Here is a 22,998-nt window from a genome sequence, read left to right as displayed (position 1 = left end):
GATTACTTTGGAATTGAGTGCAGCTTTCATTCTAATACTCTTAACAACTGTTTTAAAAATTATTAGCATTAATTAGAATCTAAGCCTTATTTTCTCTTTAACCAGGAGATGGATCTGGAAATGAAAAATCTTGCTCTGGGCTGATCATCAGGGCAATAACAGACCGTGAAACAAAGAGGACTTAAAATCTAGTTCTTTCCTTAGGTCAGAAGGCCACATAGGATCCAACCCGGCTCTGAAGTTCTTCATTTGTTCACAGCCTTCATGCATCACTTCTGGTATTGTGTGCACATTTAAGAGAAAGGGAGCCAAAATCAGACCAATCTTAGCAAAGAGAATTTCAGCAGTCACGTTAGGAATATGCAGAGGACCATGGTCTGCCCTCAGATGCACACCCAGAATTTCCATTGACGTCAATACTTACAACTCACATGTATCCAAGGGCAGGATCTGGCCCTTAGAAATTAAATTAAATAATTCCCTGTGTGGGACGCCAGAAAGTATCATAGATCTGCTGAGAGGGACAGACTACTAACCATGAAAGGGAAGTTTTTCTGCGGTAATGTCAACACTGATGGATTAAGATGGCACAGGGATGCAAAATATGGCCCCTGTCCATTATTGTTTAAGTTTACAAACATTTATGATTTGCAAATGTGTTTTTAAGAGTACACACGATTTTTCAAATACCAGTGCATGGCTCTAGTTTTCATCCTTTGCCTGTTATATGCTTTTAAATGCAGTGAAAATAAAATTCTAGACCCTAACCTTCCAAAATCATTCTCATTCTGCAATTTTAGACTTGGAATAATACAGAGAAAACCAAACATTCTCCAAACTAGTGATACATACATTTCATCCATAGGTGGCTGTGTTTTTCTCAATGAAGATGTCTAGAGTTTGGGAATTGCTGGGAGTCTTTTGGATTCAACAGATGGGAAAATGATTCTTTGCATGATCTTATTTGGGAGTTGGATGGAGTTTGAACTCTTGTCAATCCTCAGAAGAAGAGAAATGGTTCTCTTTTTTTTGTGTAGTAGTAAACAGAAAGGAGTCTTCATTTTGTGACAAAGTCTCAAGATGTGGAAAACATTTGTTCTTTGAGTGAAAGATGAGATAAGGACAATTAATTTGCTGTAAGAAATCCAATTCAAATATATACAGAAGTCGTCATTTAAACTCTTTCGATTAAAGTACTCTTGTGTATTACCATATGTGGATTATTTCATGCTGATTAATAATACTTCCTTCTTTCTAAATCTGCAGTTCAATGAAAGAAACATTGTGTGGCTTCTTTGGGCTAGTCTGAGGGCTGGCACTCTGGGCTGGAAACTGATTCCCAGCTATTCAGGTACTCAGCCTCTGCTGATAGAAGCAGACGTACTACACTGTGCACGGAAGACGGAGTGTGTAAGTTCTGAAATAGACAACATTCTGGGAAGGAATAAACTGGGAGAGAAAAAGTTCACATTTGTCTGCTGTTTTGGAAAGGCCTCAAGTAGCCCTGATCATTTGTGGTGCACTTTGAGTGTGGTTTTGCCTGGTGACAGAGGTGTGGGTGGGACAATGACAGTATTCGAGACAGAGCAATAAGCCTAAAAAAGGAATTAGATGAGTGCTTGCTATGGATACTGAGGAGTGATGAGATGTCTGGTATGGTTAGAACATAGAATGCTGTGAGTAGTAGTAGCGGAGATAAAAAAAAAAGTTGGGAGCAACCTTTGGCCCTTGAATGCCAAACTGAGAAATTGGGATTTTGCTCTGAAAGCACTTCTCATTTCTTAGTGTTCTTGTCTAATCTCAGTCCGTATCAGGATAAAATTCCAGTCATTTCTCTTCATAAAAATAGCTTCACAGATATTATCTCTAAGCCTCTTATACTCATATCCAGTTTTTATTTTTCATTTCCTATCAATGTTTTTAATAAATATCGCTTCTGGCTCATTTAGGAAAGTTTTAATATTGAATAAATAGATTTGTGTACCAGTATTACCGATATCTTAGAAGGAATTCAAGGTGGAAAAGGATAATGTGAAAATCGTTGGGTGAGAAAAAGAGACACATGAAGAAAAAACCAGTGTTCAGATCCTATCTTTTTATTGTAGTTTCTTGTTGCTTAGAAATGAGGTAGACAACTAGTCCTGGCCTGGCCAGCTGAGGTGCTGGGAAGTAATCTTGGGTCTCTGCATTAGCCCCAGCACACGGACTTGGACAAATTACTCCATATCACTGGACCTCACATTCCTTATTTTGAAAATAGGAGTTGATCTGTATAAACTCCAGGTTTCCTTCCTCTTTCATGATTTAATATTGAGCATTCATGGCTGAACTTAGCAAGAGAAACCTCCTCTTGGATTTTTCTTTGCTGCTGCTGGGCAGTGAGGCACACTAGTATACATTCTGGATATACTTACAGATTCTTGCATTTGGCTTGCTTTGCAGGCCAAGTGAGGGGGTGGTAGAGGAGAGGAGAATAAGCAGTGCTAGAGGTAGAATAGTTGGTGGTCAAGATATACTTTGAGCTGGAGGTGTGAAGGATATAGACCAGAAGAGGGAGAACTACAAAATAAGCAATGCTGATCTTTTTCACTGCTCAGTTTGTTACTTTTTATGTACCTTCTGTGTGTTGGGCAGCACTGACTAAGGGACCAATTGGTTCATTGACTTGTTTTTCAGCTCCTACTCTGTTAACTTCTTCAGATATAATCACACTGATTTTGCTAGCATAAATTTATAAGAGGTGCAATCTCTGGTCTTACCAGGTTTTCTTATTTTTGCTTTTGTTTCTGCTTTTTAGAATATTGGCCTTTAAGGAATACAATTCAAATTATTTGCCTCCTTCAAATCAATTTCTAACCAGTGGAGCCAACCTGCCCAGCAAAAATGGTTCCCCAGGGAGACTCAGAGTTGGCTTGTTTGCAGAAATATCTAACTTTAAAAATAACTCTCTGAGTATAAGGGGAAACCCATGCCCTGAGAAAATTTGGATCCTTCTGTGAGGGCTTTTGACCTACCTGGGAGCTAATGTGCACCAAGTGGTTTCTTAGTGAAAGGGGTCAATACATATTTGCTAGAAAAGAAACCATTTTACATCTTAATTTTCTCAAGCATTTTCTTTAGGAGGAAAAAAGCCTGAAATCATTGTCATTGCCCTTAGTTCTCTGGAATTGAAAATATGGACTTCAGTGCCCTTAAATGCACTGGTTACCAAGAAAAGCAAATGTTTCTCTGTGGCATTCTGTTGACATTCTGGGAACATTATTCTGACTAGCATTTATTTCAGGATGGGGAGGAATGGAGTTTTATGGTCCTCTCTGCAAAGGGCACAAGCCAAACAAACCTCGGACTTTCTGACCTGGCTGTGAACAGCAGACTTTTTCCAATAGCTGTACCTTCTGTTTCAGATTGAAAATGGGGTGACTAGGCCTGAAATGACTCTTGGGAGAAAATCTTGAGCAGTTACTTAAAAAAAAAAGCCTTTTGCACATTCCCATACAATTTTGCAGGCCTTTAATTTATTTAGACTTGCAAAAGAATAATGCCTTCTAGCTCACAGGCATTTTCAGCTTTTTGCAAAATTCTCATGTCTTTGCCATTTGTTCTTTTTCCTTAAAGACATTTTCTTATCCATTATTGACACCAAAAACGTATTTGTTGGAGGAAAAGGGTCCCTCCCAACAAACACCTCTTTCCACGCAGAAATGAATGCCCAGATGGTTGGAAAGGATGGAGAACTCTCCACTGCCCTCTGGAGTACCTACAGTGCACCCTAAATAGTGTTGTCTGGCCTGAGGAAGAAAAGACCTTGACTGCTGGTTAGTAGTCTCTGTGCCCTGGATCTGTCTTCGCAGTCTTGTCCTTCTGTTTGTCTTTTACTCTGTGAACCTACACTGTCCATCATATATGAGGCCTTTGTGAGTTTCTGTTCTAAGTTTATTTAAATCTAAGACTTCTGATCTGTTCTCATCCCCTTTAACCTTCAAGCTTAGGCAGGCGATCTGGGGTATCATGTCATAATAAAACTAGAGGTGAAAAACATGAAAGTCCACTGTAAATTGTGAAATACTATTTAAATGTAAGATATCTTAGAAAAAGTGAAATGGAGGATTAGAAAAGTTTTTTCCTAGACATGTTATTTACCTTAGGTACTTGGAAATGTCCTATTTTTCACAGTTGCTTCTGCTTCAAAAGTTTTTGGAAATAATGATCTTGAGGTTATCTCAAGGAAAGTTCACACTTTCCTTTTGAGCAGAAATCCACTTAAATAATCTTAGAAAGATGGATACTTTTTTTCATCAAAGTCTGTAGACTTGAAGAATTCATATCTCTTTTTGGCAGTCTTTGCCAGTGTTTCTTATCCCTTGAGATATGAATTTGGATTTTCAGTATAAAGATCTCCTATAACTGAAGGTGGTTCCTTTTGTTCTGTTACAATGGAAACAGAACAGCCATTCACCATTATTAATGTAGTATTCCTTTAAATTCTTGAAGGCTCAGCTTCTCTGGATGAAATGTACCTGGTTTCTTTTGATTTTCGATATAGTGACTATTTCCAAAACTTTATTTTTCTACACGTCTTCTCACTTTTCTAACTCTTGTTTTAGTTGTAGAGCTGTAAATTAGAGATCTCTAATTAAAGGCATGCTCAGTGCTGGAGGATAAAATTGTCTCTCTGTTATTCTCTTCTTTTTATGTGTTTTTATAGATAGCAATTACATATTAGAGTTTTTTGTTTGTTTGTTTTGTTTGCTTTTTGCTACCAAATGACATAATGTAATTTTTGACATTCAGATATTTTTGTATCTTGCATGTTAAGGCCTTAGTTTAGGACCTGGGCAAATATGAACTTTGAGGTTCCTACAAAATAGGGTGGAAGTAATGACATACCTAATGGTGCTTATGCTCCCTGTGAATTTGTTTTTTCATTCATTCAACAAATAATGTGTATCTAGTATGAACCCAGAAATTTAGCAGTAAACAAAGGTGACAAAATCTCTGCCCTCCTGGAACCAAAAGTCTGGTCAAGAATTTCTCACCCCCCAAAGCTTTCAGTTGAAGTTCATATGGCCTGAGAATGTGGCTGAGACTGGCTATGTAAGGTGGGTGATATCAAGTTACCTGCTTAGGTATAACACAGAGTATAACACAGAATACCTGTGAATTTCTGAGGGAGCAATATCAGCCAACTGTGCAATATTCAGGGGTTTAACTGGAGAGTTCAGCCTTAGCAAAGATATTGAATAGGCTGTGCAGCAACTCTTTAGTTCTCAAAATGACAGACCCTGTCATTGTCTTTCATCTAAAGAGCTGTGGAGGAAGGATTAACCATGGCCTGTAGAGCCTAGGACCTCATGGAATAGGACTGGTATAATTTGAAAAGAGACATGTTTTAGTTCACACAGTGAACTAAAGCTGTCTAAAAATGTCTAAAAATGAATTAGTTTTAGAAAAGTGTGTCATCGTCATCATTATTTTTCACAGTAGAATAGTACTCTAGTACTACTTACTGAATAACTAATATGTCCAGATAGTGTACTAAGTAAGGGCTTTAAAGACATTATTTTTAATCTTCCAACCATCCTGTGAAGTCTCAATATCCCTATTTTACAGATAAGGAACCTAAGACTTAGAGAGTTTGTGAGTTCCCCATTTTGGATCTAGGCTAAGTGATAGATGATGTTGTAAAGAGATTGAAGCAGTAGTGGGAGGAGGTGGACCATTATTCATCTTTACATTGTACAATGTGAATTTTAAATGCGAATGTAAGTAAGAGTATTTGACTTGTATGCAGAACCACAGAAATTTCATGATTTGTATTTTGCGGCTCACACATGCGTATGTATTTTGATCTTACCATGACAGTAGAAATGATGTGCAGTCCACTTCAACAGTTTTTACTTCACTCTTTGATAATGCACACATTCTACCAACATTCTCTACCTTTGGCTTACTGATGAATAAGGAAGAATCAAAAGGAAAAAGAACTATGGGTTCTGTCTTTCCCTTTCTTTTTACGTCCTCATTTACATTGTAAGTAGTTGGATAATATGGGGAAGGAACGTGAGTAAGAGGGTATGATAGGTTTCCTTGGCTGTTCCAGTTTCTTAGGATGCCACTGCATTTTTCCTGCATTCAAAGCAAGTTCTAGTTTGAATGAAAAGTATGTCTTCTGAAGGCTGTTAGTGCCTCTGCTTACTCAATCATAGACGTAAAACATGCTTATTCTGGACTCACTTTGGTCTCCCTAAACTTACACATATTGTGGATCCGTCAGAATTCTGTGCTTGTAGAGATCACAAAGGCTGTCCATGAAAGAGGTGTCAGGGTGGGGTAGGGCAGGGATATGCATTTTGTGCATATTGCCTCTGTTCATGTGTGTATGCTGCATTGTCCCATGGACTTGACTTAATGAATACAAGTTAAAAGATACAATCATTTAGAATTTAAGATAGTGACATTTAAACTAAGCACAGAGGTCTTATGAGCACAGGGCTTTGAATGTAAGGTAAGCGTGTTATAGAAGCTGTGTAGTGAGCATCATGAAAGCTATATGCTAATGGAACAACAAGGAACTGTGGCAGATACGCATATTGTGTGCATCTCCTCTGCTCACACTCATGTTCCATTAGACTTCACTTATAGAACACAAGTTCAAAGATAAAATTATTAAGAATTGTAAGATGGCAACAATAGAGATTAAACCAAGGATAAGGCTCCTCTTCTGAGTGTGGGCCCTGTGTGATTGTATACATTGTGTGCCTACAAAGCTGGTCCTGGCTTCTTCACTTACATTTCTGATGCCTGGGATAGGATAACTTACAAGTTGAACTCAACTGGGCCTGTTGAATAGAGCGCCTACATATGGCCTCTTGTGGTGGTTGGGTACCAAGCAGTAGAGTACTTAGAGGGACCTTTCAGAGTACAAATATTCCAAAAGAACCAGATGGAAGCTGTTTGGCCTTTAATGACCTAATCTTGGGTATCACATAGTATCACTTCTGCCATACTGTACTGGTAGAAGCAGCCAAAAGACTACTGTGATTTAAGGGGAGAGGACATAGAGCCAACTTATTGATGGGAAGAGTGTCAAAAATCTTTTTAAAACTGCTTTAGTGATAAAGGTACTCAGGTATTTCCATACTCTTCTTTTTCTTTCCTCTTCATTCTTATTTCTTCCCATCTAGTACTTTCTCATCTCCCTTTCTCCTCTTCCTTCTCCTCCTCCTCTTCCTTCTTTCTCTCTTTTTTAAACTCTCATTGCACCACACTTGTTCTTATTGTTGAATAGAACAAAACATTTAGAGAGTTGTAGAATCATGAAAGTGGGTGAGAAACTAAGAGAGAGGAAGAGAGAAAGTGGGATTAGCACCAGTCTCTCTATTTAGCTATGTGAATATATGGCAATATTTAAAAATTCCAGACACCTAGATTATCTCCATTCACTCCATCTCAGCACCACCTTCATTTTGAAGAAAGATCTGTGCTTATACACATTGTTATTTCTTTCTACTTAATTCTCATCTATTTGCCTTTGAATGTGAGCCCTTCTACTAGCCCTGGTCTCATGTTCTCTGTACGTCATTTCCCTATCAGCTCTGCTACATTTCTTGACTCTTCTAGAATTCAAGCAACATGACTTCAAATATCCCATAATCAGCATTATATAAAAGAGATAGAAACTTATTCCAAATAAACTGAAGCAAGATGTGGCTGAAAGAGGAATTTTGGCCTATAAATGTGAAAAAAAAAATCTCATTGTATATTCTAAGAGAATGCATTTGGCAAGAGCATAAACTTCAGTGGAAACTGATAAAGCTGGTTTGTATAAAGCATCTTTAACCCATCTGCCACTTGAATGATGGCTTCTGACTCAGTCTCCTTATTTCAAAGGATACCAGTTGGGTATTGCCTTAAATCTCAAACAGCATTCATAAAGCAGCACTTTGATTTGCTAAGTGGAACTAAATCAGAAACATGTAGACTTGGCATCACTCGGATTTACAAAATGATTGAGCAGTGTCAAGATAACGCCAAGCAAAACAATTTGATGAACTCTAAACATTACTTTCTCATATAACTAAGAGCACTTGGTTCCAGGCTGTCCATAGTCAATGCCAAAGATACCCTGACCCTGACAGAATCTGTGGCTTTAAGAAGGAAATGCATCATAGTATTTGTCCTCAAAGCCATTATTTCCCAAATGCTATAGACCTGGTTTATATTGTTTGCTAGAAAAGTAAGAAACAATGAAAGCATTTTATAAGTATTATTATTACTGTTTTTTGCCAATATAGTTCAAACTGGTGCATATTAAAGTAGTTTTCCACAAGGAACATTAGACTAAAAACTTAAAACCCAAATGAAATAATTTTATAATATGAAATTATCTTTTTCTTTTTAAAAGATAATTACAATGTCATGTCCATACCATAGATTAGAACAGTGTAAAGAACCACTTTTCCCGTAGATTAGAACAGTGTAAAGAATATGGGCTTTGAAGACAGACAGATCTGGGTTCAAATCTAGGTGAAATCATCACCACAATCAAAATAATGAATGCATCTGTATACCCCAAAAGTTTCCTCATGTCCCTTTGTAATACGTTCTTTCTGCTTCACTCTGGCTCGCCTGTCATTAGGCTACCACTGACCTATTTTCTGTCATTATACATCAGATTGCATTAAAAATTTTTTTATACAAATGGAATCATACAATATGTATTGTTTTTTGTTGGCTTCTTTTAATCAGCATAATTATTTTGAGATTCATCCATGTTGTTGCACATGTCAATAATTTATTCCTTTTTATTGCTGAATAATTGTTGTATCACTATACCACAATTTGGTTATCCATTGACCTGTTGATGGACATCTTTTGTTTTTGTTTTTGTTTTTTTCAGTTTTTAACTATCACAAATACAACCACAATTTATATTCTTGCGCAAATCTTTGTATGGATATATCATTTAATTCTCTAGCAAGTGAATGTTTAACTTTTTAAGAAACTACCAAACTGGTTTTTTTTATAGTGGTTGTAATCATTTTACTTTCCATTAGTATTGTATGGAAGTTTTAGTAGCTTTACATCTTTGTCAATACTTGGTATGATCAGTCTTTGTAATTTTAGCCATTTTAATGGAAAGACAGTGGTATCTAATTATGGTTTTAATTTTCATTTCCCTGATGAAAAATGATGTTAGCATCACTTCATGTGCTTATTTGTCAATAGTAAATGATCTTTGGAGAAGTAATATTTTGCCCATTTAAAAAATTGCTTTGTTCATTTGTAATTGAGCTTTGAGAGTTTTTCATATATTCTAGATAAAAGTGTTATCAGATATGTGATTTACAAATAGTTTCTCCTGGTCTGTGGCTTGTCTTTTCATTCTCCCAACAGTGTCTTTCAAAGAGCAGAAATTCTTAATTTTGATGAAATACAGTTTATCATTTTTTTTCTTTTATGGGTCATGCTTTTGGTGTTGTTACATTATTCACACACAGAAAAACTTAAAAAAAAAGTCTTTAGGGGTGCCTGGGTGGCTCAGTTGGTTAAGCGTCCAACTCTTTTTTTTTTTTAATGTTTTTATTTACTTTTGAGAGAGAGAGAGAGAGAGAGAGAGAGAGCATGAACGGGGAAGGGGCCTACAGAGGGAGACACAGAATCTGAAGCAAGTTCCAGGCTCTGTGCTGAGCTGTCAGCACACAGTCTGATGCAGGGCTTGAACTCACAAGCGGTGAGATCATTACCTGAGCCAAAGGTGGATGCTTAATCAACTGAGCCACCCAGTTGCCCCAAGCATCTGACTCTTGATTTCGGCTCAAGTCATGATCTCATGGCTCATGAGTTTGAGCCCTCTGCTGGGCTGTGTGCTGACAGCTTGCAATTCTCTCTCTCCCTCTCTCTCTCCGTTTCTCCCCAACTTGTGCCCTCTCTCAAAACAAATAAATAAACTTAAAAAAAAGTCTTTAAACATCTCTCTCTAAATTGCTCTGGGCAACAGTCCTGAAAAATGTTGGTCTGTTCTTTCCCCCAAATCTCAATACCTAGATATGTAGACTCTGTTTCTCTACCTCTATCCCAGTTTTATTAATATCCCAATCTGATTTGTCTAAGTAGGCATAGTTTTTTTTCAGTTTATCAGATAAGAGGCTGTTACAGTTATAGTAGTTGCAGTAGCTATATAACCCTCTTTAGATGAGAATAAACATGGACAATGTAAACATTAGGTGAGATGATACATGACAGCACTGAGTACTAAGTAAAAATTCTATATGGCTATCATATACATCATTGCCATTTCATGCTGATTTAGCTAATCACTTTTCAGTGTCACTTGTAACTGTGAAGTTGAGTATTGGTACTATATGGATATAACTATGGTATGCATGTAATTAAGTATATAAGAAGGAAGAAGAGAGGGAATAAAAAGGGTTTTTTTGTTTTTGTTTTTGTTTTTTTGCAATATAGTCTTAAATATAAGTTTTTTTTTTTAAACTGGAAAATCACTTGTTTTCCATAGATGTAGTAACTTCAAATATGAGATATCACCTAAACCAATAAGGATGTCCAAAAACTACAAAGTTATTTGAGAACTGAGACACCTAGCTCCCATGACTTGGTCCTAGTATTTCCCTGCAAGCCAGAATATTTGTTACTAACTTCTTTGGGCAGAAATAGGGGAAAAGGTCCTTTATGGCTTAAAAAAATGTTATCTATCTATCTATCTATCTATCTATCTATTTTTGAGAGAGAGAGGGAGAGTGAAAGAGAGAGAGAGAGAGAGAGAGAGAGAGCGCAAGCTGGGGCTGGGCAGAGAGAGAGAGAGAGAGAGAGAGAGACAGAGAATCCCAAGCAGACTCTGCAATTTCAGCATAGAGCCCAATGTGGGGCTTGAACTCAGGAACCGTGAGATCATCACCTGAGCTGAAATCAAGAGTCAGACTCTTAACTAACTGAGCCACCAAGGTGCCCCGTTTATGGCTTTTTAAGGGAGCTATTCTCAATTTTTCCATGAGATAGTCTTAAATTTTTAAAGGACTTTTGAAGTCCAGGTTGGTTCTAGAGCTTTCTTAACATGTATTTGGACATTTCCAGCTTCCTATCTGGCCTTATGAATCCATATGGAACCTGAAGATATCAGCATTAACTGAGTTCTGTGATCCTAGGTTTTGTTCAGAGCAAGTTTAGAAAGCACTCTTGGAGGAACACTGACGTCCTATGAGTTGGGAAGTATTCCCTCCTCCATTTTCTGGAAGAGTTCATGAAGGATTGGTGTTATTTCTTCTTACATGCTTAACAGAATTCACCAGTAGAGTCATCTGGATCTGGTTTTGTCTTTGAGCAAAGATTTTAAATTACTAATTTAGTGTCTTTACTCATTATAGGTTCATTCAAATTTTCTATTTCTTTCTAAGGCAATTTTCGTCATTTGTGTCTTTCTAGGAATTTGTTCATTTCATCTACGTTATTTAATTTATTGACATAAAATTGTTCATAATACTCCTTTATAATCTTTTAATTTCTGTAGATTCAGTGGTTATGTGCCCTTTTACATTCCTGATTTTGGTGCTCTGTCTTCTCATCTTTTTCCTTAGTGGGACTTGCTAAAAGTTTGGAAAAAAATTTTTTAACCTTTTCTGAGAAGCATTTTTTGGTTTTATTTATTTTTTTCTACTGCATTTTTATCTTCTACTTAATTGATTTACAGTGTAATATTTATTATTTCCTTTCCTCTCTTTGCTGTGAATTGAGTTTACTCTTCGCTTCCTAGGTTCTAAAGGTGGGAGCTCGGGTTATTGATTTGAGATTTTTTTTCTAGCAGAGACATTTGAGGTTATAAATTCCCCTCTAAATATTGCTTAGCTGAAAATGGATAAATTTATTACTGGCTATTTTTTATTTCAGAAGTTTTTTTTAAAAATTTTTTAATGTTTATTTTTGAGAGAGAGGAAGAGAGAGAGAGAGAGAGAGAGAGAATGAACAGAGGAGGGGCAGAGTGAAAGGGAAACACAGAATCTGAAGCAGGCTCCAGGCTCTGAGCTGTCAGCACAGAGCCTGACATGGGGCTCGAACTCGTGGACCACGAGATCATGACCTGAGCTGAAGTCAGATGCTTAACCAACTGAGCCACCCGGGTGCCCCTTTATTTCAGAAGTTTTTAATCTTGGTTTGGCACAGACTATCCAGATATTTGTTCTGTTTGGACATTGGGTTGAATATTTACTGCCCTGTCAAAACTACAGTCTTTAGGGGCATATACACCGTTGCTGGGAATTTTGTTTTGTCCTAAACATTTGTCCTTCAGAGAAAGTCTTACAAAACCATTTCCCCAGCTGCCTGCCTATACCTATTCTCTTTGTGCTCTGCATTTGTGATCTTCTGTGACTTCTCTTTTTACCAGTTCAGTTGTTTTCCATGACCACTTGAAGCTGAAGAGAGGAGAGGATGCGAGGGATAGAGTATTCCAAATGATGAAAGGAACTGGAAGTTAGAAGGTTTGAATTTTGTTCCCACTTTACTGCTCATCAGAGTCAGACATATATTTTGGATGAATTGGGGTGATGTGATTTCAGAAATGTCAGGAAGGCATTCTTCATGCCTTCATTCTTCTTCCCATGTACCTTTGTCTAGTTGATGTTCACTCTTTACTCCTTGGCTTAGATATTTCTTCTAGAATTCTCTGACCCTTTGCACTTGGTTAGACCTTCCCTCTTATAACACTGTGTCTTAACTCTATCATAGCAAACCACACTTTAGTCTAACTACTTGTTTATTTATCTGTTCTTCCGTGTTTTCTGAGGGTAGGGCCCATCAATTTGGTTCACATCATATATAGAACCTCGCAATATTGGGTACTCATGTGTAATTTTAAAAATCAATTTCTGAAATTTAACAGTTATAGCTTTATTTATTTGTATGTTTTTTACTCATGAATTTACTTTTCAGATCCTTTCCAGAAAGCAGGCTTTGTTGGGAGGGTGCTTGGGATAAATTGGGAGGCAGTACTAAAGGAGAACCAGGAACAGAAAAGGGCAAAAAAAAAAAAAAAAAAAAAAAAAAAAGCTCTATTTGCCTCTGAACTTAACATGGTTTATTGGAATTCTTGTTTTTTGATGAACTTGTAACATTTTTATGTTACCTTGAATGATGAAATGGAAAGCAATTGTGTCTAATTTGCTTATCTCACAAAATTGAGCTGGTGATCTTGTACCTGAGAGAAATATGTTCAAATTTAGAATGATTTAATAAACTGAGAAAAGGGGAAGATTTAAAAAGAAGGAATTTTTAGTTTGGGGTAATTACTTCAGAGGACAAGTAGGTAGAGATGGTGTCATGTCTTAAGAATAGTATTAATGTCTATAATATGCTTTAAGCATGAGAATAACAGTTAAAAAGGGTCACTAGACTTGATAAAGTTTACAAGGAAATTTTCTAGAGCTATGATTTTATACCTTAAACCTAGAATTACTGTATTTTTATGTATATGGAAGACTTGGCACAATTGTTTTTTTTCTTGACTTAAAAATAATTTTAAGTGAGAAATTCTGGTAATAAAGAATAACACTTCACATCTGTATGTCATCCTAAATTTCTTTTGGTTGATAAGGTATATTTAAGAAAAATAATACCCTGGGACACCTGGGTGGCTCAGTTGGTTAAGTGTTTGACTTCAGCTCAAGTCATGATCTCATGGCTCGTGGGTTCGAGCCCCACGTTGGGCTCTGTGCTGAATGCTTGCTCAGAGCCTGGAGCCTGCTTTGGATTCTGTGGTCTCCTTCTCTCTCTGCCCCTCCCCTGCTTGCACTCTGTCTCACTCTGTCTCTCAAAAATAAATAAATGTAATTAAAAAAAATAAAAAAAAAAGAAAAATAACAACTGTGCTTTGCTTTATAATCTGCAAAACATTTTCTTTTTTTTCTTTAAAGATTATGAAAGAATTTCATTCTATTGGAGAAAATTCTATGCTATGTACATATTTAATACATTATAAATGTATATAAAATATAAGGCCCCTCCTCCCCATGTTCTCCAACCCCACTTCCCTGGAATTGATACCATTAACAGCTGTATAAGCTTCCAGACCTTTTCTCTTCACATATAAACATATTTATGTGTGTATATGTAACATTTATAGCAACATTATGTTAAAAAACAAAATTCAGGTGAGTAAATTTGAAGATCTAATTGGTTTTATTAAATGATTCAAGAATTGGCAGCATCCCATCTAGCGAGTAGAGGGGAGCTCCAAGAGTTGCACAAAATGAAAAATTTTGCACAAAATGAAAAATGAGGGTGGGGTAAGAAAGTTATTAGCAAATGAAAAGGATTGTTCCAGGCAAGGTCACTTTCCCTTAGAGGGGAAAGTAGGTGGTCAAATAACCTCATTGGCACTGATCAGAAAAATTCTGACTGACCTGTTAAGACTTACATTTCGGTTGGGGGGGGGGGGGTGCCTGGGTGGCTCAGTCGGTTAAGTGTCTGACTTTGGCTCAGGTCATGATCTTAGAGTTCGTGGGTTCGAGCCCCACATTGGGCTCTGTACTGACAGCTCAGAGCCTGGAGCTTGCTTCGGATTCTGTGTCTCCCTCTCTCTCTGCCCTTCCCCTGCTCGTGCTCTGTTTCTGTCTCTCAAAAATAAATATTTTTAAAAAATTAAAAAAAGACAAATTTCTGGAGGATGTTGAAACTGCAACTAGATTAGGTATTAAGCTGTGGTTTTATGACAGCCTAACTGATGCCATTTTGGACCTGTGGTTTTCTTTTTGGCCAGTATAAATATAAAATATCTATATATAGGCACACATATATATATGCAACTTAGTTATTTTAATGCATATCCCGTACATATATTTTTATGAATTTATGATAGTATTTCTGATTGATAGTTTACTAGCAGTAGAATTGATGGAATAAAAAGTCACGTTTTAAATGTTACAGGCAAATTGCCTACCTAAAAGCTTTCTATTTCCTCCAACTGTGTTATAGGAGTATCCTTTTGCCCATATCCTTGCCAACATGGGTATTATTAGTCCCTTTAATTCTTGCCAAGCTGAAAAGTGGTACCTCCCTCTTTAGTTTGCAGTGCCCTGATCCCCAGTGTGGTTGAGCAAATTGTATATTTTCTGTGAATTACCTTTTAATTCCTTGCCATTTTTTCTGTGTGTGTTATTTATATTTTTCATCCTGATTTGTAGAAGTTTTTGAATTATTAGGGATATTAACATTTATCTTTTTGTTTATAGTGTGTCTTACAAAAGCTTCACTTGTATTTTGTCAAATCTTCAAGATTTTCACATGTATTCTCATGCAATCTTTAAACCAAATCTATGAAGATAAAACTTACTATTATCGTTGTACAGATGAGCTAGCTGAGGTTCACAGAGCTTAAATTACTGGCCCAAGAAGGAAGAGATTCACATCTAAGCCTACATTGCTAGAAATAGCACACCATGATAAGGGAAACTAGAAAATAGGAGAATTGACGAAGGAGCCACAGAACTAAGATGTTCCCTTCCAAACTGACTGTTCCTTATGGCTCAGCCATTGGTCAGTGGTCTTTAAGGAGACTGTGCCTAAAGCAGCAGTAACAGTTTGCAATGGACTCTAGGTGGTTCTGGTAATATGAGGTGTTTGTAACTCCTTTGGCTTAGCTTTGACACCCATTTCCCTTCCTCGCCTCTCCCTGCCAACTTTGTTTTATGGCTCTTGGCTTAGGTCTTGGATATTAATTTTGCTTACTTCATGACTGCTGGCTCTGACCATTGGCTATGCCTATGGACAGATTACTGGCTGTAATCTCAGTGGATCTCCCAGTTCCAGATTTAGGATTTTGGCTTTAGTTGAAGGCCATCGTGCTGATACTGGGCTCCTAGGCCTTTGTACCTGTGGATAACAGAGACATGGAGAGTTGGGGAAAATGCAGCAGAAAAAACTTTATTTAAAAATTCCCTCAAGGGGCACCTGAGTGGCTCAGTTGGTTAAGTATCTGACTTCAGCTCAGGTCATGATCTCACCGTTCATGAATTTGAGCCCCGCATCAGACTCTTTGCTGACAGCTCAGAGCCTGAGCCTGCTTTGGATTCTGTGTGTGTGTGTGTGTCTCTCTCTCTTTGCCCTTCTCCCACTCACATTCTGTCTGTCTGTCTCTCTCTCTCTCTCAAAAATAAATAAACATAAAAAAGTAAAAATAAAAATGCCCTCAAAATGTTTAATGAGAAAATTCAGCTACTACATACCAAATATCTGTGAGAAAGTAGGGGTAGGTTGGAAGGGTGGTACATTTAATTCTTCTCTTTGACTGGAAAGAACAAGTTACAGGCTGTTTAATTATGCACAGAAAACATCCTGATAGGGATTTCGGTGGCCCATTCTCCTCTCCCCCTCCAAAACCACCACAAGCTTATTATAAGCATATATTGTCACTATCTCATACCTAACCATGGGGAAAAGCCAAAATTTTCTCTTGTACTTCTCAGCAGATGCAAGTTTCTATAGGTTAAAATTTTCAATTAACAAATGCTCCTATTAAAGCATTTCTATTTTTTAAGATATTGTTTGCATACAATATCCCACTTAATCCTTACAACAACCCTATTTAAAGATAGGGAATGTGAGACACAGAGAGTTTAAGTAATTTGCCCAAGCTCACACAGTTAGGAAGTGGGATAGCAGGGGCATCCAGAGTCTATGCTCTTTACTGTCCTAACCACTAGGCTGTGGTGCTTCTCATGGGCATAAATAAGAGAGAGAGAGAATATTTTCTTTAACAGTAGCAAGCACTTGTTTATTATATTGTGGGACATATACTACATGCTTTATATGTAAAATATTACTTAATCTTTACCATAGTCCTTTGTGTGAGGCACTATTATCTTCTAGATGTAAAACCTGAAGTTTAGAGGGTAAAGTAACTTGCTCAAGGCTATATAATCAGTAATGGAAAGGCTATAATGATAAAAAACAAACAACAATAAAACCCAGTTACTTTTATTCTCCTAAGCATTGAATTTACAGGCCTACAGTTGTAAGTTCAAATACTGAAAGCAACTTGCAAGAAAGTCCTGAGAGAGTAACAGAATGGACACCTCACTTGAGGACTTGGTATGGAGGCAGTGTAGTGCAATGGACAGCATATTGGACTATCTGGGAGTGCAGACTAAGTCTATACCTGTCACCAACTCATTATGTGACCTTGTGTAAGATAGTTCCCTTCTGGGTTGAAGATTTATCTATGAAACTAATGCATAGGATTAGATAATCTCAAAATAACTTTATGATTCAAATGCTCATTGATTATTGTCACAGGTAGATTATATAGAAGAGATGTTAGATTATCTTGAGGTTTGGTTTTCCCCTGCTGTCTGGGTCTGGCGTTATTTTGTTTGTTTGTTTTGCATTATTTTCCAATGGATTGACTCCTTTTGCTGTGGGGCAGGCAGCTTTCTTTCCTGCCCAAGTTCACTCCCATCATCACCGTCTGTGGTATGCCACCCCTTCCTCTCAACATCTGGGTTTCTTTTCTGAAGGGCTCTCTGTGTAACTGTATTCTGTAAATCACTGCTCCAGTCCTCAGCCTTCTCTGAGTTCCTGGATTATTTGTCATGTGTACCTGTCACCAGATACTTAGTTTCCTTGAGTTCTTCGCTGTTGCCCATGTTGGCATTTTCTTTCTTTCTTTTTTTTCCCCCACTTTCAGAAACATCTTTATTTGCTTCTTTAAACAGTTCTCTACATATATTTCAACATGGTTTGTACATCCATTCATTTTATTTTATTTTATTTTATTTTATTTTATTTTATTTTATTTTATTTTATTTTATTCTATTTTTTTCATGATAAGTGTACTCTTTAATCCCCATCACCTATTTCACCCATCTCTCTCTCACTTCCTCTCTGGTAACCATCAGTTTGTTCTCTATAGTTAAGAGTCTTTTTCACACACAACCACCACAAGGAGGATTACAAATTTATAACCAAAGGATCTCACAAAATAAGTAGGTGTTTCAACGTCTATTAAATTAAGTGAGATCCACTATAAATACTTCTAACAAAATAAACAGTGAATATTGAAAAAAAAGAGTCTGTTTCTTGGTTTGTCTGTCCCTCTTTTTTCCCCTTTGCTCATTTGTTTTCTTTCTTAAATTCCATGTATGAATGAAATCATATGGTATTTGTCTTTCTCTGACTGACTTATTTAGCTTAGCATGAAACTCTTTAATTTGTCCATGTTGTTGCAAATGGCAAGATTTCATTTTTTTAATAGCTGAGCAATATTCCACTATATATAATACCACATCTTCTTTATCCATTTATGTATCAGTGAACACTTGGGCTGTTTCCATAATTTGGCTATTGTAAATAATACTGCTGTAAAAGTAGAAATGCATGTATCCCTTTGAATTAGTGTTTTTGTATTTTGGGGGTAAATACTCAATAGTGCAAGTACTGGATCGTCGGGTAGTTCTATTTTTAACTTTTTGAGAAACCTCCATACTGTTTTCCACAGTGGCTATACCAGTTTGCATTTCTACCACATGTTTGCATTTTCTGTAGAATTTTAACACTACTAGCTCAAACTTCTAAATTCACTGTTGACTTTAAACATAAGAATATATCTCCTAATATATGCCACAAGGACATTTATTTATGTCCATATTATCATTTTAGTATATCTTTTGTGCTCTATTTCTTATGCTTTACTGTAGTTGTAGTAAGTGTCTTCTTTTTCTCTTAAGATGATCCTTATTTATTATCCATAGGTTTTTTTGGGGGGGGAGTAGGTAAGGGACATACACTTTATTATTTTGGGGTATTTTTCTAATTTTGTTTTTGCTAGGCAGGAAAAATTTTTCCAACATGTTTTTGAGTTGGAATTTTTCTCATACAATTTCTCTAAGCTTTCATTTTTAGTATATCTGTGTGGGATTCTATATTGCTGTACATTTTAATATATATTAAACTATTTAAAGTGTTTGTGGTTATTATATTACTCTTCTTTGGGCCTCTTATGTCTCTACAACTAGACTGTAAGTTTTTTGAGGGCAGGACCGTATCTGTAGCACCAGCTCCTGGCTTGGTACCTTTGTGTAGGAATGGTCCCTTTAGTGAAAACTCTTGTGAAAAGTTCCATGCCCAAACTTACAAGTTATAAGCTGGTCTTGCTTTTTGCACCCAGTTCTTTTTCATCTTTGAAAATGACATATGAGTTTGTTGTTCCCAGCAAATAGTCTGCTAACATAGAGATGCTAATTTGTTTGGTGGACATATTAGTGTTTTCATTTTTAAAAAAGGCAGGGGTAGAAAGAGAAAAGAAATGTACTGCTGTCTATATTAATTTATATCATCACCAAAGTAAAGTACTAGTAGATACTTGAAAATGTTTATGGTCATCAAGAGTCTACCCTTTCTTGCCAACAAGAGTGAAGAAGATCCATAAAAAGAATAGATAAAGTAGGAGAATTTTGTAAGTTTAAAAGTGGGAAGGAATTTATTTTAACACACATGTATTTAGACCTCTAGACGTCTGTGATCCTGAGAATGAAAAGTTTGCCACAGTTCCTCATGGTATAATGGAATACTTCAAGTTTGAAAAACTCTACTCTGAGTTTTTCCTGAGTAAGGAATTATGTGAGACTCCTGCTGTGGTTATTGTATAGTTCTGGAACTGAACCTTTATTAGAGGTGTTGTTCATTGGTATTATACAGGGATTGGCAAACTGTGGCCCATGGGCCAAATATGGCCTGCTGTTTTTGAGCATGATTTTTGAGCAAAGAATGGTTTTTACATTTTAAATGGTTCTTAAAAACCACAATAATAATATTTCATGACATATGAGATGTATTTGAAATCTAAATTTCATTATCCAATAATTGGAACAAAGCCATGTTTGTTCATTTATATATTGTCTATGGTTGTTTTTTTTTGCTAGAATGACAGAGTTGAGTATTTGTGACCCAACCCGCATGGCCCATAAAGCCTAAAATAAAATAGTTGCCAAGTTGCTATCTGGCCATTTGTAGAAAAAGTTTGCTTTATACTTTTGGTACAAGATAAGAGACCAAAAAAAAAAAAAAAAAAAAAAAAAAAGTCAACTGGAGACAGAAATGAGGATAGAGGATAGAGGCAGAATTCCTTTCCTGCTACTTTTTTATTCCTTCCCTGACCCCTCCTATCCCCAGTAAGCTCTATCACTTTTTCTCTTGCATATACTCCCCCACTGTTCCCCACCTCCACATTCACAGGGACATATATATTGTGAGAAAAAGAAAATGAAGGTCTTTCATTTTTATGACAGTTTAGTTTGTGGTTGCTCCTAATTTTTAAAATTGCATTTTCCTTTATTTTAATTCTGAAGTTTAGACCATCTGGGGAAGAAAACTGGGGACCTCAGTATGTATGCTCTCCATTTGGCAACAGCTAAAAGTAGTGCTAAGACCAGTCAAGAGAAGTGAGACTGAAAATGAAGCTTTGTTGGCCTGTATTGAGAAATTTGGGCCAGATCTGACAGTTGGAGCACCATTTTTGCCCATTGTGCTGGGAATCCTGTTTTGTTCCACTGTACAGAAAACCTTTAGGGGTTAAACTCCTACCATTCAATTTTTTTTTTTTTGAGGAAACAACAACACAAAACTAGAGGCTCAATTTGGAGGAGAAGCTGAAACTGATTCAAACAAGATTTCATTAACTAATTTGGGGAGCATTTGGAGCTGTTCTGAGCTATACAATTACTTCTTTTCTCATCTCCACTGGCACTCTGAGAATCAGATCACCTGGGGAAAGCAGATTTAAAAAATTCCAGATGGTGTGTGCGATGCTCCAGCTGTGGAGAATCTCTCCCAGTCAGGCAATCTGCCTTTCTGCCGGAACCCTCTAAAACTGTGCTGCCCATTTGTCATGCTTCTCCAATTGCAGCCTTCTGGATAGCTTCTCTTTGCCTTGTCTGACTCTTCCTTTCCAGTTTTTATCATCCCCCTCCATGAGCTAATGTAGTAACATCTCTTCATTGGCTATAAATCCATAGAAGAACCCGATATAAAATATGGTTTTGTGAAGGATAATTGGAAAACATCTGTTTTTTTACCCATAAGATTCAGTGTTCACTTGTCTCATATGACGACGTGACTGTTTGTGCATGTGTGAAAAAGAAAAGAAACAGGAAGAGGAGAGGGAAAGGCTAGCATGAGGGTGAGCAAGAAAGATTTCATGCATGTGTTTTTGTAGCCAGCTGGACAAAATAAGTTCATCTCCATGTCAGCTTGATTAGAATCCTGGGTTAATGTTGAGAAAGGTTAGTCTCACTGACTTGAATGACCTTGATAGGGCTACCAAAGAACTGATTGCTTTTGGGTTGGCCCTGGCTATTGTTTTGATGATAAGTTTTGTCTGGAGTTATTTCTAGCTTATGGTGGCAAGGCCTGAAAGCTTATAGGCATCTTTTGGTCTCCAGAGGGTTCAGGTGGATTTTCCTTAGAAGTTGAACACTATGGGGAGGTGAAGAAGCAGGTAACAGATGACACTCCATGCTGTTGCTACCTGCTGTTCTTGTTGTGTCTTTTTGTAGTGAGTATGCCTTTTCTAATCTGTAGAATATTAGGTGAGTAAACTTTGAAACCTTTCATTTTAGCTGTGTTAAGAGTCTATAATTGGATTCATGTAAGGTGTATGGGTCATTTGAGTTATATTTTACTTGGTACTTGGTGCCTTTTGAAATCTAGGTGCCTTTTGGTAGGAACTAAAATTCCTCCCCCCCATATTGTTACTTTAAAATGTGAATAAAATTTATATGTCATAAAATTGCAAATATCTGAAGTGTACAGTTTGATTGCTTTTGATAAAAGTATGCATCTATGTAACCATCACCTTAAACATGATCTAGAACATTTCCATCATCCAGAAAGTCCCTTACAATAGGTCCCTTTCTGGTCCATCACATCTTGCAGGGCAACTACTGTTCAGATTTCTATCACCATAGATTATTTTGCCTGTTCTTAAACTTCATATATATTGTTTTGTGTCTAGCTTTTTAAGTTTAGCATAATGATTCCAGTGCTCATCTTAGTTATGTGTTATCAGTAGTTCATTAAAAAATTTTTTTAATTCTTTCCCATCTTACAAGATGGTGGATGAAAAAGCCAAGAAGCCTGATAGTAAGGAGAAGAAACTTGAAGCCAAGAAAGCTGATCCTGGTGCAAGGTTAAGAAGAGTAATCTCAGGGCTAAAATGCCCAAGAAGGGGAGGCCCCATTCTAGCTGAAACTCTGACGTAGTCAGAGGAATTGGTGAATACTCCCCATCAGCTATATATTCCAAAAAGGCCATGGACAAGAGGAAGTATTCAGCAGCTAAATCCAGGGTTGAAAAGAAACAGAAGGAGAAGATTCTTGCTATAGTCAAAAAACTAGCTGGTGGTGACAAGAATGGTGATACTTGAGTGGTTAAACTTTGCAGAATGTCTAGGTATTTTCCTACTGAAGATGTGCCTCAAAAGCTGTTGAGCCAAGCAAAAGACCTTTCAGCATGTGAGAAAACTGAGATAGCATCATTTCTGGGACCATTTTGATCATCCTCACTGGGTGCCACAGAGGCAAGAGGGTGATTTTCCTGAAGCAACTGAACAGTGGCTTGCTATTTGTGACCAGATCTCTATGTCCCTTAGTTGAGTTCCTCTGCATAGAACACACCAATTTGTTGTTGTCACCTACATGAAAATTGATACCAGTAGTGCAAAAATCCCAAAACATCTCACTGATGCTTACTTCAAGAATAAGAAGCTATGCAAACCCAGACACCAGGAAGGTGAGATCTTTGACACAGAGAAGGAGAAATATGAGATTACAGAGCAGTGCAAGGTTGACCAGAAAGCTGTGGATTCACAAATTCTGCCAAAAATCAAAGCTGTTTCTCAGCTTCAGAGCCACTTCCGCTCTGTGTTTTCTCTCACAAATGGAATTTATCCTCACAAATTGGTGTTCTGAATTTCTTACCAAGAACTTAATGAAA

At 37.0% G+C, this 22,998-nt stretch overlaps 1 protein-coding gene and 1 pseudogene across 2 annotated transcripts in view; both read left to right on the top strand.

Annotated features, from left to right (window-relative positions):
* Positions 1 to 22,998, top strand: part of HPSE2 (heparanase 2 (inactive)) — a 676,598-nt gene that overhangs the window by 90,927 nt on the left and 562,673 nt on the right. The gene's annotated exons all lie outside the window — the stretch shown is intronic.
* Positions 1,301 to 22,996, top strand: LOC122201923 (annotated as a pseudogene).

This window comes from Panthera leo, chromosome D2, assembly GCF_018350215.1.
Source record: "Panthera leo isolate Ple1 chromosome D2, P.leo_Ple1_pat1.1, whole genome shotgun sequence".
Classification (NCBI taxonomy): Eukaryota; Metazoa; Chordata; class Mammalia; order Carnivora; family Felidae; genus Panthera; species Panthera leo.
Note: the sequence above shows the minus strand (reverse complement) of the source record. Positions and strands in the feature narration are given on the sequence as shown.